Source organism: Tachypleus tridentatus, chromosome 7 (assembly GCF_004210375.1).
Source record: "Tachypleus tridentatus isolate NWPU-2018 chromosome 7, ASM421037v1, whole genome shotgun sequence".
Taxonomy (NCBI): domain Eukaryota; kingdom Metazoa; phylum Arthropoda; class Merostomata; order Xiphosura; family Limulidae; genus Tachypleus; species Tachypleus tridentatus.
The window spans coordinates 61881801-61897960 of NC_134831.1; the positions used below are offsets into that span (position 1 = coordinate 61881801).

The 16160-nt window shown below is 34.9% G+C and overlaps 1 protein-coding gene across 2 annotated transcripts in view; it reads left to right on the forward strand.

The window, feature by feature from the left end:
- The first annotated feature begins 6454 nt into the window (after nt 1-6454).
- Nucleotides 6455-16160, forward strand: part of LOC143255806 (stimulator of interferon genes protein-like) — a 46052-nt gene continuing 36346 nt past the window's right edge. Inside the window, exon 1 of one of the 2 annotated variants that reach the window (XM_076512066.1) lies at nt 6455-6632. The gene's annotated coding sequence lies outside the window, so the exon portion shown is untranslated. The remainder of the gene's footprint in view (nt 6633-16160) is intronic. The other variant, XM_076512065.1, reaches the window with a different exon arrangement.

Genomic DNA, 16160 nt, shown 5'->3' on the forward strand with positions numbered 1-16160 from the left:
GGGCGTACGTACGTTGTGTAGTTCATTGTTTGTTTGTTTTTGAATATCGCACAAAGCTACTCGAGGGCTATCTATGCTAGCTGTCCCTAATTTAGCAGTGTAAGACTAGAGGGAAGGCAACTAGTCATCACCACCCACCGCCAACTCTTGGGCTACTCTTTTACCAACGAATAGTGGGATTGACCGTCACGTTATAACGTCTCCACGGCTGAAAGGGCGAGCATGTTTGGCGCGACGGGGATGCGAACCCGCAACCCTCAGATTACGAGTCGCACGCCTTAACACGCTTGGAAGAGGTACATTGGTTCAATAACTTGGACTTCGTCTATCAACTGGTAAACCAAACTTGATGACAAGAGAAGATCTACAATTGCTTTTAGTGTGATATATGGCTTGCAATAGTTTTAAATCATGCCAATTTCAAAAAGTTAATGGAACTGACAGTGAAAGTGCAATCAATGAAATGGGAGATAGGTCTGAACTATATTGGTAATGCCCCTTATTTTTGGCCAGACATTTGGTTCTAACTCCGAAAACCTTAAAATAGTATTAGAGTAAATAAGAAAAAGCAGGTTTGAAATTGAAACATAGAATATATGAGGTAATGTACATAGGAGTAGAATTTATATGTCATATTGTGGGTACAGAAGAGACCTGCATTCTGGTTAATCTACCAGAAAAGCGAAAGTTCCGCAGATAACACCTCATTATCTCTGTGAAATATTTGTTGCTATTACACCTTATACAACAACATAACATAAGACTGCTAGTTTTTACTAAATGGTGTAACACAAACCTGGTATACATGCTTGCACACTATTTTTCTCAAACAACTGGTTTTTCTCTTTCCAACAGTTCAAGTTGAAGCCATAAACCAGACAGTTTATATGACAGCTTCCTTAGTTCCCCCCCCCTAGTACAGCGGTATGTCTCCGGATTTACAACGCTAAAATCAGGGGTTCGATTCCCCTCGGTGGGCTGAGCAGATAACCCTTTGTGGCTTTGCTTTACAAAACACACACACGCTTCCATAGTTTTTTTAAAATCCAGTACGTCCTGTGACATCACTTGAACAACTGATAATGGATACTGGCGTAAAAATTCCAACACAAGGTCGCAATAAACTATTTTCTCCACAGGTAGTAAAAGGTGCTACTCACTTACTACTTCAAGAACAAAAAAGGCGAAGTGAACAATCATACCTGAACACCTCAGTTGGGACTAGCCCGCAATGTTTGTTGAACTGTCTTCCTTTCATCTAAATTGCTGTCACGTTAAACCAAACCAGAATAATAAACATGGCATATTTAAATTCTACATACCAGTAAACTATACCATAAATTCATCGGATTTCACTGGATTCTCATTCACACTTCGAAACTTTTACTTTTTTAACTTTCATACGAAGTTTAGTTACAAATATGTTAAATAACTATAAAGTCTAAGCGTATCAGGAAATGGAAAATACTTTTGGAAGTACAAATGAATAACACTAGCAGAAAAATTTGTCTACAAGCACTGTTTATGCTAATAATTACTAATCGCAGTGTTTATACCTCATTGGAAAAAATTAGAAAAATGAACATTTTCTAAAAAAAGGATTTTCTGGGAACTTATGCTCGGAAAAAACTGTTCCAGTTGTGCTGATATAAACTGTGATATCTTTATACCTTAAAAGCGGTACCGTTTATTCAAAAAACAAAACAGTTTTTAAGAACTCCATTTTAGTATAATGTTTACAAATTACATCAATAAACATACAATTAAAACTAGTGGAAGTCGTGTTCTTGTTGTGAGAAGAGTACTTTTATTTGAAAGTGTGTTGTATTATATAGAAATGATTGTTGCACAGACCGTAATCATTTGTGATACCATTCAATAGATGACTTCACACTGTATTTATTATTTTAACCACACACAGAGATAATTACATATACTTAAACAGGTACTTAAAATAGTTAGTTTAACGTTGTAATTTCTAAATGGCTAAGTGTGTTAAGGCGTTCGACTCGTAATCCGAGGGTCGCGGGTTCTAATCCCGGTCGCACCAAACATGCTCGCCCTTTCAGCCGTAGGAGTGTTATAATGTTACAGTCAATCCCACTATTCGTTGGTAAAACAGTTGGGCTAAATTAGGGACGTGATGTCGAGAAAACCCACTTGTAGAGAAATATATATGCAAAAACGGCTCGTTTGGGTTGAGAAAATATGGCCAGTTTCGATATTATATCCCTCTTTACAGACGTTCCAACCACTGAAGCCTTCAAGATAGCCTCAGAACTCTCTATCCGAGACCCTAACCCAACCATAGACATTCCCAGCAACCAATTAGCAACCCTCATAGAATTCACCACGATAAAGACAAACTTCATGTTCAACAACCACAACTATATACAAACAAATGGCCTAAGCATGGGCAACCCAGTATCACCAGTTCTAGCCAATATTTTTATGACACAAATTGAAACACAAGCAATTAACACAACATTACATCCACCACTGTACTGGTACAGATATGTAGATGACACGGTTGCGGGATTCAGATCTACAGAACACATACTTAATTTTTTCAATCACATTAACTCTATACATCCCAACATTAACTTCACATGTGAACAGGAAGAAAGCAATCAAATATCATTTCTTAACCTCAAAATTACAAGAACCGACACACAATTCAAAACAGAAATTCACCGAAAAATCACCCATACTGGACTATACATTCCTTGGGACTCAGCACATGAAACAAAACAAAAACTCAACATACTAAGAAATCAAATAAACACGGCCATAAAACTATGCTCACCAGATAAAATTAACAATGAATTCAGACAAAATAAAACAATACTTCATCAACATCAATAAGTTTCCTCCATAAACCGTAAAAAAACATTATACGCATACACCTAGACAGAAAGCAAAGTCAACCAACAAAAGTACATATATCTCACGAATCAAAAAATCACGAAACCATATACTGCTGCATACCATATATTCCCGACATCAGCAGACAAATAACCAACATTTGGCAAAAACTAATAACAAAATATGACATTCCAGTTAATACCAAATTTATTCAAAAACCAGGCACAAAACTGAAGTCTATACTATGTAAAAACTACACTGACAAACACCACACCAACATTATTTATAAAATACAATGTGATAACTGCCACGACTTCTATATTGGAGAAACAAGTAGAAAAATGGAAACCAGATTCAAAGAACATAAAAAGTCACCTTCACACGTTTTCGGACATTGCAAGTCAAATAAACACAACATAACCATAGAAAACACTCAAATACTAAATAAAGAAATAAATATAAACAAACGCAAAATTAAAGAAGCCTTACTTATACAACAACTTAAATCCAAAATAAACCAATATAAAGGAACGCCTTTATACCTATATTAAATATAATAAAATAAAATTATGTATTCAAAATCTAACACCGCCCTCTACATTCCGACACTCAGATACACAACAACTTTCAAGCACGTAGTCAGCTTCCGGTCAGTTACCTCTTTCTTTCTTTGTGAACCTGACGATGACCGAAGAAGCTCGAAACGTTGTTCGCTTTTCTACGTAAAATATTTTCTCAAAATATATAAATTAGGGACGGCTAGCGCATATAGCTCTTGAGTAGCTTTGCGCGAAAATTCAAAACAAAACAAAAACATTAATAAATAAAATAATCCATGCTCACAATGAAGTCAATATCCCACCTGCTATTATGTTAGATATTCTGCAAAACTAGTATTACTTAGTATCCTACTTAGGTAATATTTGTTACACAGTTAAAACGAAAATGACCAAAGTGATATGTTCACAAGCTTAGCTAATAGATGTCTTAAAAACAGAGTCTAGGTAAAAATGACTCTTCAGTTTTAAATACAAACAACAGCTATTGGATACTTTATTAGTATAAAGTAAGTTAATACGCACGAAATGCAACAAGAAATATAATGAATCAACCATAGAAGGTTCTGTAATTGAATAGTTGATTAAAAGAACATTGACTCTAAAATCTACAATACGAGTAATAGTTCGAGTTATAACAACAACAACGAAAAGACTTACTAGCAAGAACTAGGGAGTTAAACTTTCATCTTAGTTGATGGAGCACTCACCTGGTACTTGACAGATTTCAGATTCAAATCCGAGGTGATGAAATATATCATCAAAGAATACTGTATCAATTCCACTGTATCAAAAAATATAATATTGTACATGTCTCCAGTGTTTTTGCACATCGTTTTACAAATCTGAGAATAATTCCACCTTAAGATGCTAAAATATCTTGCCATTATGCTAAGAAAATAAGTTTTTACTCAGAGCATGAAATCTGTTGCAACCATATTTTCAATTGTGAAAACAAAAATTGGCTGTTTGCTTTTGAAACTTAGCTAAAAGATACTCTCTGCAATAGTCATCCTTAATTTAGAAATGATAAACTTTAGGGTAACCGTCTAGCCTCCACTACCTACTGCATGATAACTGGGATACTCATTTTACTAATGAAAAAGGCCCGGCATGGCCAAGCGCGTAAGGCGTGCGACTCGTAATCCGAGGGTCGCGGGTTCGCGCCCGCGTCGCGCTAAACATGCTCGCCCTCCCAGCCGTGGGGGTGTATAATGTTACGATCAATCCCACTATTCGTTGGTAAAAGAGTAGCCCAAGAGTTGGCGGTGGGTGGTGATGACTAGCTGCCTTCCCTCTAGTCTTACACTGCTAAATTAGGGACGGCTAGCACAGATAGTCCTCGAGTAGCTTTGTGCGAAATTCCAAAAAACAAACAAACAAACAAACTAATGAAAAATGGGATTGACCATCACACTATGATGTTTCCACGTCTGAGAGGGCGAAAACGCTTAGTCGTGACCCACAATCTGGGATTTGTGTTCCCTAAGCTCTAGATCATACTAAGTCCGAAGATATAAATAATTTTAAAAAATTATTAAAATAAAAATCACGATGTCAATGATAGAACTGATTTGAATATCTTCTGTATAAAAAAATAAAACAAAACAAAGCAGTCCACACTGTGGATTCACTACTTCAGATCTATTGGTGAGTATGAAGTACACTCACTGATGATGAATTAAAACAATAATTTAGTGAACAATATGGCGACTACTAGAAATGTTTGCATTGTGGCAGCGGTTAAGGAGTGATAGAATTGATCTTGAAAGAAGAAAGTAAGATTCTGATTTTGGAATAGTGCAATATTTCTGATTTTTTAAACTTCCAGTGATTTTTGCATTAATTTTCTGTTCTAATACATACATATAAAGTTTGTTTGTTTTTGAATTTCGCACAAAGCTACTCGAGGACTATCTGTACTAGCCGTTCCTAATTTAGCAGTGTAAAACTAGACGGAAGGCAGCTAGTCATCACCACCCACCGCCAACTCTTGGGCTACTCTTTTATCAACGAATAGTGGGATTGATCATAACATTATAACGCCCACACGGCTGGAAGGGCGAGCATGTTTGGCGTGACGGGGATGCGAACTCGCGACCCTCAGATTACGAGTCACACGCCTTAACACGCTTGGCCATGCCGGGCCCACTTTGACATTGAACATATGATTAATAACAGTAATAATACGATCTACGCACCAACTTAAAGTGTATTTGATAGGACTTGTACTTACACTTTTCATGTTATTTGCCTTCTCTGAATCCTCTAAAATATTTAGTTTAGTTCCCACCCCAGTCGGCCCGGCATGGCCAATCGAATCCATGATTTTAGCATCGGAAATTCGAACACAGTAAATGAGCTAATGGGCTTTGTTCTAAAATAAACAAAAAGACCCATTGATGAGTTTAATAACAGTTGGATGATTATAGAGGTTCACCGGGGAAGCAAAGAATCAATACAACATTAAAAACAATGCAACTTTAGTAAATATTCTTCTAAAAACCTGAAATAATTGTGTTATTGCCACTTTAGATGTATTATTTCCATGAAAAACTTGGCAGCTTGTTGTCATTAGTTTGTAGGGAATTGCGGGATTATAAAGATAATTTTAATATGTTATCAAGTGACAATAAATGTGTATAATCATGCCACTTATATATTTAAATTAAATGATTTATCTATAAAACAGTAAGCATTAATATAAACTCTCTGATCATGACCCGAAAAACTAAAACACATGAGGAAAGTTTACCCTACCTGATCGTTATAGTCGGAGCTCGAGAAACGAAATTTACATTAAATCTTGAATCTTAGAAAACCGATGTTAAAATTTTATATAAATTGTATGATGAATAGTAACATATAAGCCATATAATTCAGCTACCCATGCTCCTGTAACAAAATAGTATAAATGTATATATATATATATATATATGTAGACTTATACTTTTATAGTTATAGTAAAAAACCTTTTAAAATTTGAGTACAATTATAGTATAACTTATATGCCGCTAAAGGCGTTAGAGTATCAAGAATAGAAGCGTAATTATGAATCATGCTCGTCGTTAGTGTATGCTATGTTTTATGCGCTGCAATTGTGAACGAGTTGAAACTCATCTCGAAAGAAGAAAATACTGATGTAAGAGACTGGCTGTCGTTGCTGGTCAGATTATGTTCTTGAGACAAGAATTTTCTCAATCTTCCTGAGTACGTAAGATTAAAACATAAAACTAATTTGTATGAAAATGGCTTTTAATTAAATGCTACCTGTAATTTTAAGTAGGCCAATGTTCTACTCCAGTTGTGACGTTGTTAGACATGTTTATTTCTCTAATTACACACATTGTAAGTTAAAGATTGTTATTGATAAGGGTTTGTACTTGTAGCCAAATATCATTTTCTTTTTTTTGAACTAAATCATTATACGTAAATGGTGAAAACAGTATAATTAGAGGACACAAAAATTTCAGCAAGATAATTTTCCTAACAGTAACACTAAAGCTGATAGTGTCTGGGCTGTGAAATGGTGTATATTTACAATTCTCGGATGTGGTAAGTGTAGTTTAAAATTACAGTGTAATCCCCATAAGGGAATGGTTGATAAATATGTAAATGTTAATGATTAGTTTGGGTGTTTTTATGCTATTTTAAAGTTTAATTTAGTGGATAAGAAGGCTTAGATGAACCAACATGCCTCATGTTTTTAATTTAAATTTTATGTATTATAGTTATACTAACGTATTTAGCCCACTGTGTAGCTGCTGTAAAACAATGGACAAGAACAATAATCTTTGTTTCCTTTTTCAGATATATTTTAAGATTTACAGGGTGTTTGGAAAGTCACTGTGCAGTTTGGTAATCAGCATTCATTCAGTCTATTTCAAGCCAGTAACTGATAGCGGTGTTTAAAATCAAAATAAGAAGGATCCAAGCCTGTATTAATGCCAGCGGAGGTCACTTTTAACATTGCTTATAATTGTCATTCATATTTACCTCCTGTATTCTATATTGAAACATGCCTGTTTATAAATATACAAGTGCACAATGACTTTCCAAACACCTTGTACTTCAGATAATTTTCTAAGTGGTATTAACAGTGCACCTGGATTTTAATTCTGTGTTGTTGTTTTTTCTCTTTTTTTGTTTGACGAAGGTTTTGAATAGCCCATGACAATAAGTCATTACCTTGTCATTGGCCTTGCTAAGTTAACTTATAACTATCATTGTTAGAAGATTATGTTTCTTGGCTTGATCATTTTCAGATAATTTTTAGGCAGTATTGGCTTAGCTGTATTGTTCATTATTTTTCCATGTTTTGTGTGTACTACACCCTTGCATAAATTAATTGAAACAAATGGTCATTTTACAATATTTTCAACGTGGTAGCCAGTGTAGGCTTGCTGGACCTGCTGATTTCCATTAATAGTAATTTTTTCACACAGATGGCATCATTAACTGTGTTTTGAAGTATGGTCGATCTTTTTTTGGTATATAATGAAATTTTGAGGAATATTACGTCATTCAAAATTGCATTAGAAGGGCAAGGAGACCAGTCAAAAAACAACTTCTTACCAACTCAATGAAGAAAAAATGGTATCAATGGGGTCTTAAATACAAGAACTGGATGCAAGAACAATGGAGGAAGGTGTTATTCAGTGACAAGACTCATTTCTTCATACAGGGTCAAAGAAGTCTGCATGTTCACAGATCTCCAGTTGAGAAACTTTGAGAATCTCACATCAATCAGTTCGTAAAACATCCCTTGAAGAAGATGTTTTGGGTTTTTTTCAGCTACTATAGTGTCGGAGGCTTAGGTATCATAGAAGGTATAGTGCGGGGACCACAGTACATCAAAGTTTTGCAGAGAAGAGTCGTTCTAGGATTGAAAAAGAGATTTTCAGATGGATCTGGCATTTTTCAGCAAGATCTGGCTCCATGCCACACATCGAAACTTGTGAAGAATTTTATGACTACAACGTGAATAAAGGTGCTGGACTGGCCTGGAAACTCTCCAGACTTTGGGGAAAAGACTATACTACAAAAAATTGCTAATTGAGGCCATAATTGAGATGTGGAACTGCAATCCAAAAATTAGTAAAGAGTGCAGTCAACTTGTGGACTTGACGCCAAAGCGGATTAATGATCTTCTGAGAAATAAAGGTGGTCATATCATGTATTAATTTTGAGTAATTTTTGGATTCTTGGAAATAAAATGAAAAAAGGAAAAAAATCCAAGGGATGTTAGTGACACCCCTTTCCTTGGTTCTAGAAAGAGTTAAAGGGTGAGTTTCATATAATCTATTCTCGGTTTCGATTTTGTGTCTTTAGAGGTAAATATTATGTCCATAACCAAGTGTGGATGGTGATTGGTAGTGGGACCTGGGACAATGTGATTTTTAGCACCCAATTCCTAACCTCTTATGGAACTTTTATTTTGTTTTCTAGTTTTGATTGTCTGATAAATAGATTACCCCTAATGAAATTATACCATTTATGCTTTTGAATAAGTGGTATGATATTACATTGTCTTGTTACAGTTTAGGTGGTGTTATTGCATGTTTGCTTGCGTAAATATCTGCAATACATATGTTGTACTTGCACATAATTAATTTGTCAGGGCTGTAAAGAGATGAGTAACTGCCTGTAAACTTTTTGTTATAATAGAGATAATTGTGAAATATATGCAAGTTTATAAAATGTTTCTTTTCTATGTGTATAATATGTAGAACGTGAAGAACACGAACATTTCAAAACTTGCAGAGTACACACATGAAAATTATGAAGTTTATTTCATTTTGAAGAATTTTGATGCATGATTTGATTTGTATTTGCTGTGACTCATTTTTTCACTAGCTAACTTTTAACTCACTATAATAATGCATTTGACAAAACTGGCACTCAAAGATTCCTGTAATTGTATTAATATCAGTCATAGGTGGAAAGTTATCAGCATCTTATACCCCTCAGTCAGGTATATAGCACTACATTTTTCACGCAAATTATAAAACTTGAACTGGCATATACTTTTAAGGAAGTTAGTTACAAAGATGTGAAGTGTTTATGTAGGGTTTGTAGACTGGAAGAGAAGCTGGAGGTTATCATAATTAAAGTAGAGGCAATAGATAAAAAGAAGTGTAGGTTTTGTGAAATGGTAGCAGGATTTTAAGAGGAGCTTAAGCTTTTACATCCAAAGAATATATCAGTTAACACTGGCTTTAAGGAAATTACAAAAAACACTGATAAAAGTAATGAACTTAATTGATTGTTATGGGCCTACTCTGTAGAGCAACAGATTTCAACCCATGACTTCTGCAGATGAGGAATTGTTGGAGGGAAGGAAAACGAAAAGGGTAGAGAAAGATGTGGATGATAAGGAAGTTATAGGTTATTCTTTAATAAAGGTATGCAAGTATGATAGTATGTGGGATAAACAGGGAGAAAATAATCAGATTGTTATCCATGGGAACAGATAGAGGATATAACTAACGGAGTAGGAGATATGATAAAGGGGGTTAGCAAAGATGCAATTTTTTTGGTGCACGTAGGGGCTAATGATGTAGGGAAAAATAGGTCAAAGAAGCTAATTAACAAGTACAAGGGGCTGATAAATGTGTTTTAAGAAAAAGGCCATAACTTGCGTTTGTCAGGAATACTGCCCATAAGTGACTGTGGAGATGAAGTTATAAGTAGGTCACTAGGCCTAAAGGCTGGGCATAGGTTAGTACAGTGGTTCTCAAACTGTGTGCTGTGATCAGGGCTGAATTAAGGGCAACTGATACCCTAAGCACAGGCCAACAGTGGTGTCCCCTTTGGCCCCTCCATTGCTTAACTGATAAGACACTGAGACTCAATAAGTGCTGAAAGTGAAATAAAAATTTGAAAATTTATAATGCTTCTTCAGTTTCTTCCAGGCCAGATTCCACAACTATATTAAATAAAAACTTTATTTAACAGATTGGGCATGGATCAAAAGCAAGCAATGACTGAGGCTTTTTATTTAGAAATGATGAAGGAAATCACTTCTTTGATAAATGATAATTAAAAAGAACTATTTTAACTGTATATTTATTTTTACTCTAAGTTAACAATTCTCACTTTGATGTTCACAAATTCATACTTTGGTGTTAACAAAAATGAAAATTTACTCAAAACCCTTTTATTAAAAACAATTCCCAATTTGATTTTAACAGTTTCTCACTTTGAACTTAAAACCCTATGAGTAAATTATTCACTTATACCTTTAATATTTATTTCAATTGTAAAAAGTTTTCTTCTAGATTTTTTAATTGCAAAGTCTTTGATCAAATCCTCAAAACTAATTTGGCATCACGAATCTGCTTCTATACTTAGCAGAGACAGGGCATCTAGCCTGTCATATTGCATAGTTGTTCTGTTGGGATTTTTAATATGCCATAGTTGAGAAAATAAATGCTCATCTGTACAGTTTGTGACCATTAATGTTAAAATATGTGCACTGCAATGTCTACATTTGGAAATGCACATTCAATTTTGTCTTCTGAAATTATTTTATAAAGTGCAGCAAGACTAAATCTGGGTTTTACAGTTTTTGTTGCATTGAACTTGTGGTGCACATATGAGTGAAACTGCTGAAGCTTGGCAGAGAGATTGTACCCAAGTTCTCTGGGTAAGCATCAGTTCCCTTTTGGGAACATTGAGAGTACCTTTCAGTTTCAGCAGATGAAGTGACATCATTTGGCACATCACTTAGGAAAGAAAATCTGTTTGCTATTTCTTTGTACACCTTTTCTCATCTGGGTTTCTAGTTTGTTAACAATTGTGTAGTAGGTGGTGATATGAAATTTATCTCTGACATTCAGATCTACTTTTTGTGCATCCCCCATCATTGAGTACCTTCTTTCTGACACGTTTGCGAGTTTGAGCTGTATTGTAATCAACATCTGGCAGTATTTTCTTTGCAATTGCTTTAAATCTTTCAGAGTCATCCTTTAAAGTGCATAGTTGGTCAGCTAATGACCCGCACAGATCTGCATGAGGTTTTAAGTTCAAATCCTCATTTTGCAGATCTTGACTTGCTTTATGAAACTTTTGCAAAATCTCATCCCACATGATAAACATAAAAACAAATTATAGCTCCTTCATCTTATTTGTAATATTGTCTGCTTCTCTTCTTGTGTCTCTCTTTTGTGACTGGTCTTCAACTAGACATTCTAAGGCTTTTAAAATCTTAAAGAAAGACTTAAAAATTGCTGTTGTTGCCATAGCATGTGCCTCCCATCTGGTATCAGAGAGGGATTTTAATGCACTTTCATTTCTCAGACAAGCTTTAAGAATTTTCCACTGGCTGGTTGAGCTTGAAAAAAAATGCATAGTACCAGAAGTGAATGGGCTGCACAGGGTACTTATATGGCAAATTCATTTTCTTAAACTCTTTTACTGCATCTTTTTATAATGCCCAGACACGTTAGCAGCATTATCGTAAGACTGACCCTTACATGTAAGTACTGCAATACCTGGTTTTCCATTTCCTCACCTGTATGGCTTTTCAGTTCCAGAAAGATTAATAAGTATTCAATAGGCTACTCATCTTTTAAGTATCAAAGTATGCTTAACTGATCTAAACGTGATAGATCTGGCATTGAGTAAACTGACAAGCAACAATAACCAGAAGAATTTACTTCATCAACAATGAAAGCGTGGATCTTCTGAGCCATTGGTTCAGTGAGTTCCTCACAGGTGGCTTTGGACAAGTAAAAAGGATTTCCTTTTCCAGAATTTTTACATTTCAAAATGTGCACCCTGCTAAAAATGGATTAAACTGACTTGTGAGCTTAATCAGCCCTAAAATAATTCCATTCTGTAATGAACCAAATTTTTCATCTGTTCCTCAAAGCCAGGCTACATTCAGTGAACGTACGAATAACAGCTATTACATGCTCCAAGACATGTTCCCAGTAATTTCACTCTTCTTTGATTTGTTTTTCCAATTCTTAGTGCAAGCTTTTACCTCATCTGTGAGTTAAGTATGTTAGCATAGAGTCTCAGTGAGTAGTCTTTTTTTCATGATGTTTAATTACAAGAGTATTTCATCAGTCACTGAACCCTTCTCTTTTAACAAAATGTGAGGAAAATTTAGGGATAAAAAGTTTACAAACAAAGCAGAAAACTGACCCTGTTGGTGGTGAGTATGATAATCACTTTCTCTTGTATTGTTTACCATTGGCTTTTACCCCAAAGAAAAGGTTTTGCAAACAGTATCTTGTTGGTTTGCTACTATTGAAATTCTGGCAAGATTTGCCAAATGGTCCATTGTGGTGTTGACAGTCAGTGGGTCCACAAGCAATCCAATAAGCCATGTAACCAGGAGAGAAATTGAGTCACAACCCTGGATCTTTTGCTTTAGTTTCTTCAACTTTTGTACACTGAAGCATTTTTACCATAGTCCAGTAGATTTTCATTTTCAGCAATTATTTTAACTTCAGACTGTCTTGTAGAGCAACTTGCATCAACATCAACACTAGATATATCAGGAGAATTTACAGGCCAAGTGAGATCAATTGTGAGACTTGTGCCAGTTGACCCAGCCTGTAACACCTCAACGTCATCATGATGTTCTGACCTTGAAGTGGACAAAGTGGTACTTGTTGGTGTGGAGCTTGGTTCAGTTTTAATCTTGTTAAGTCAGATGCAGTACAAGTGACCTCTGATGGCAGAGATTGGTTTTGATTTGGAAGATCATTTTGTGTAAGTTGAGTGAAAAAAATTAATTTCCAGTCTTGGCCACTAAATCCAAAGCCTTTTGTTGGTTCTTTTTTGCCAGTTTTCTTTTTTGTGCACCACTTAATTGAACACATTTCATCTTGCAGTCTGAAAAGTACAGAAACAAAAATAAAGAAACACAAAAAAATATGCATCATATATGCTTATAATGATTAGAAAAACACTGAAATTCATAAAGAAAAACATTGGTGAGACAGTCAAACATACTAAACTCTAGATCTACGTTTAGATAAAGATTGTCAGAGAGTTATCTTAGGATCTAGGTCCATCAGCACATAAACATTAATTCATAAATACCTTTATTGATTTGCTGCTTTCTGATTAATTTAAAATCATTTGAGACTGGCTTCAATCCATTTTAGGAGAATTAGTTTTCAGTCATTGCAAAAGTTTCATTAAGGTTGTTGCTATGGTAGCTGTATGCAAGAAGCATTGTCAAAGGTAATATGCAAATCCATTGTAAGCCAAAAAGTATTCCAAAACAATTTATGATCAACAATACATACTGATGAAACTTTGTAGAATGGATGGCACCTGCCTGTTGTGGAGACATAAGTGTAGAGGACAACGTTTCAACAGTCTTCTTCCTTTCGTCTTCAGGTCAATGTGTGTGTAGGTGTTGTTGGTCTTTTATAGTGTCCTGGAGGATTGTGGGCAGTGTGTTATGATTGGTTAAATTATCACTATTTCTGATTGGAAGAGAGATTTCCTGTAGATTCAACCAATGGCAGCCATAGGTTACTCACCTCTAATCCAGAATCTCTGTTTAGTGAAGGTATAATAGTGTTTTTGTTCCTCTGTTATGTTGACAATATCTTGGATATTTGGCTCCACAGTCATGAAAACTTACCAGCCTTCTTAGAACATCTCAATTCTATAGACAAAAGAATCCACTTCATTATGGAAATAGAGGAAAAAAATAGTGCAAAATTAAAAAAACAAACAAACAATAAACTGGGAGAAAACTAGAATCATTGACACAGACAAATTGTGGAAAACAAGAAAAATTGAAGAATTATTTTATATTAACACTTAAACCTTCACTAAATGGAGATTCTAGATGAGAGTTGAGTAACCTGTGGCTGCCATTGGTTGAATCTACAGGAAATCTCTCCTCCAATCAGAAACAGTGATAATCCAATTAAACATAACACACTCTCCACAATCCACCAGGACACTATAAAAGACCAACAACACCTACACACACTGACTTGAAGACAAAAGGGGGAAGACTTTTGAAACATTGCCCTCTGCACTTGTGTCTCTACAACTGGCAGTTGCCATTCATTCTACAGAGTTTTATCATGAATATCCTGCTTAAACAATGTATCAAAGAACAAATACTGTAGTAGCCTATATACACAGTGATCATTCCGTGCTGGTATACATGCATAGCATATAATCAATTGTAAACTTTACTGTACGTTGAACTACTAAATACTGGGTTAGACCTAAGCTGGAGTACCTTAATTCTGATCAAATATCTGAAGAATAAGTTGTAACCTCAACTCTGAGCTCAGTTTTGATCTGGGGACTTTAGATGAGCTAACAAACCATACATCAACAAAATAGGCATATTTCTGAAACTTTGTCTGCATGCAGAAATGCAAAGGCAAATACAAAATGACTATCTTAAATTGGGAATAGTCCACTTCATTATTTCAGACTACAGTAGTGTTTCCAATGTATTTACACTAAACTAGATACAATATTTAGGCCTAACATTATTGTCACTCAGTACTTAGATAACAACACTAACATCAGGCCTAATGCTAATACATTGCAACTGAGGCCACTAATGTTAAGCCTAGTACTCAGTACTAACCTTGCTCACATTAACTTGTTCAATTCATGCACTTTTTTAGACAATCCTAAATTTATTTTGTTGATTTGTTGGTTTTTTTAATATCTTTGTATGACCACGGTGCCACACTACTCTACTATTTCTACTACTAGTAGTATAGTGTATACATAACAACGTCAAGAATCATGTTGTCGTACATGTCGAAGTGTTACACAATTTGACATAAAAGGTAAAATTATTGCTTTTAGATTGCTCCTATCGATCAGTTGTTTTCCAAGCTTTTCAGAAATGTAATAGAACACATACTGATCTGAATTTATAGTCACAAAATAGTTGAATTACACCTAAAAGTTTGTCATTTTTGTCTCTGTGTTTCTCTCTAGGATAGTTTGTTAGTCTCATGAAAAATATCACCAGAGGGCCAGGGCAGGGTATTATGATGTCAGGATAGGATAAAGGAAGAAGTAAGGAGAATAAAATTGTGATTTCCATTTTTGGGTCTAAAAATAGCATATTTGACAAAATTTGATTGGCTATTTATAAATGAGGATAAATACAGGTTGCCCAGTTTTAAATGTGATTTAAGACTGGGCACCCTTGTTTTTATTCCCTAAGTAAATCTCAGCTTTAGATCTGTTTACATTACATAATTACAAGGATATACATACATGCCCAAATACTCTTATAGGTTACATGTAATCTATGAACGGTGGCATTGCTACAGTGGAATTCCTTTCTAAATTTTTTCTTGGTATGATAAATTTTAAATCAAAACATGTACTTGCACACAAAGGAGGTTTTTTTTTTATAGCAAGTTGTGAGCAAGAGAAATGGCTCAGAAAAGTTTCAGTAAGAAACACTTATAGAAGTATCACAAAACATACATGAATAATGCAATAATAATGCAAATAAAACTAAAACAAATGAGACAATTACCCAAATATAATGTATGAAAACAGCAGCTGTAAAGACCAGAAAGTTAAAAGAACTGAAAGAAAGGTACATTTTTAAAACAAACATCAATACCAAGCAATGCTTTGCTAGCATCCTACAAGGTGGCATATAGAGTTGCAAAATGTAAAAATCCTCACACCATCACAGAAGAACTGATTTTACTGGCTGGATATGGTAAAAATTATGGTTAGTGAATCTGCGGGAAGACTGCTTTCAGT